This window comes from Crocuta crocuta, unplaced genomic scaffold (assembly GCF_008692635.1).
Source record: "Crocuta crocuta isolate KB4526 unplaced genomic scaffold, BGI_CrCroc_1.0 scaffold55, whole genome shotgun sequence".
NCBI lineage: Eukaryota > Metazoa > Chordata > Mammalia > Carnivora > Hyaenidae > Crocuta > Crocuta crocuta.
In genome coordinates, this window is record NW_027530512.1 from 5849248 (window position 1) to 5851589 (window position 2342).

General features: G+C 40.2%; 1 pseudogene; it reads left to right on the plus strand.

Annotated features, from left to right (window-relative positions):
• Positions 1-545: 545 nt before the first annotated feature.
• Positions 546-932, plus strand: LOC144234062 (putative large ribosomal subunit protein eL32' pseudogene; annotated as a pseudogene).
• Positions 933-2342: the final 1410 nt, after the last annotated feature.

Here is a 2342-nt window from a genome sequence, read left to right on the forward strand (position 1 = left end):
GCTGACTCTTGATTTCAGCTCAGGTCATGATCTAGTGGTTCAGGAATTCGAGCCCCACATTCGGCTCTGCACTATGACAGTGTGGAGCCTGCTTGGGATTCTCTCCCCCTGCCCCCCGCCCCTTTTATGTCTCTATATCCCTCACAATAAACAAACTTAAAAAAACTTTTTTTTAAAGAAAAGAAACAAGTGAACAAAGGAGAAAAAAGAGACAAAGTAAAAAACAGACTCTTTTTTTTTTTTTTTACAAATAGTTTATTGTCAAATTAGTTTCCACATAACATTCAGTGCTCATCCCCACANAAAAACAGACTCTTAACTATAAACAATAACCAGATGGTTACCAGATGGGAGGTGGGTAGGGTTATGGGTGAAACAGGTGAAACAGGGGATTAAGAAGCGTGCTTGTGATGAGCACTGAGTAACATACAGAACAGATGGATCACTACGTTGTACACTTGACACTAATATGCTTCCTCTCTCTTCCTCGGCGCTGCCTGTGGAGGTGGTAGGCATCTCTTACTCCATATCATGGCTGCCCTTAACCTCTGGTGAAGCCCAAGACTGTTAAAAAAAGAATCAAGAAGTTCATCTGGCATCAGTCAGACCAATATGTCAAAATTAAAAGCAACTTGCAGAAACCCAGAGGCATTGACAGTAGAGCGAGCCCAAGACTCCAGGGCCAGATCTTGATGCCCAATGTTGGTTACAGGAGCAACAAGAAAACAAAGCACATCAGTGGCTTCTGGAAGTTCCTAGGCCACAACCTCAAGGAGCCTGAAGTGTTGCTGATGTACAACAAATCTCAGGGTGCAGAAACTGCTCACAATATCTCTTCCAAGAATTGAAAAGCCACTGTGGAAAGGGCAGCCCAACTGGCCACCAGAGTCACCAATCCCAATGCGAGCCTGCGCAGCAAAGAAAATGAATAGACAGCTTAGGTGCATGTCATATTTGTGTTAAGTAAAACCATAAAACTACCAAAAAAAAAAAAACTAATATAACACTGTAGGGGCACTGGGGTGGCTCAGTTGGTTAAGCGTCCAACTTTTGCTTTTGGCTCAGGTCACGATATCACGGTTTGTGAGTTCAAGCCCTGGCTTGGGTGACAGGCTGACAGCATGGAGCCTGCTTGGGATTCTCTCTCTCCCTCTGCCCCTCCCCTGCTCTCTCTCTCTCTCTCTTTCAAAATAAATAAACATTTAATACAATACTGTATGTTAACTATACTGGCATTAAAATTAAAAGCTTAATAAACATGTTTGTTCTTCTACTTTCCATCTCATTGCTTTTTATTCTACTTTCTGTGAGATATTTTTCACTTCCAAGAGCTCTTTCTTGTTAACCAACATTTTATATATATCTAACATACATCTATATGTTGTATATATTTTATGCATATCATACAATGAATACCTACATATAACGTATAGCAAACTCTTTCTTAAGTGATACGTGTAATTAGATGTTATTATTACCTTTTAAAGTTTTATTTTATATTTATTTTGAGAGAGAGAGAGAGAGCATGTGGGTGTGCACAAGCACGAGAGGGGCAGACAGAGAGACTCCCAAGCAGGCTCCAAGCACTGTCAGCTGGGAACCTGACATGGGGCTCAAACTCATGAACTGTGAGATCATGGCCTGAGCAGAAATCAAGAGTCAGACACTTAACTGACTGAGCCACCCAGGTGCTCCCATATAATTAAAGATCATATACAATTACATATATAATTATATGTAACATTTATCAATTAATAAGCTTGTTAAATATTATGCAAAATAAACATCATAGAACACATATACACATATCTTATTCCTTTATTGGTGAAAACTCTTTATAATAGTAATTATTTTAAAATTTTGCTACATTGACCCTATTTTCTCTAGGTCCTCTTTGGTTTTTGTTGGAGGTTTTCCTACAAGTTCTATAAGTTTTGGCTGCCTGTTCATTTTTAGGCGTGAGGATCTACCAGATGAGAGAGGGGAACTAAGATTTCAATGACAGACTTTTGGTGCTAGGTCTAATGCTATCTTGTGGACTTGGTACCTGTAAGCCCTGAGCCTCTGAGGGATTCTTCAGAGTTAACGGTCTTGCTTTTCATTAACATTTCTTTTTTTTTAATGTTTTTATTTTTGAAAGAGAGGGCATGAGCAGGGGAGAGGAAGAGAGAGAGGGGGACCGAGGATATGAAGCAGGCTCTGTGCTGACTGCAGTGAGCCCAATATGGGGCTCTAACTCACAAACTACAAGATCATGACCTTGGCTGAACTTGGACGCTTAATTGAGTGAGCCACCCAGATGCCCCATTAACATTTCTGATTTTAGTTCCTTAAATTGTTAG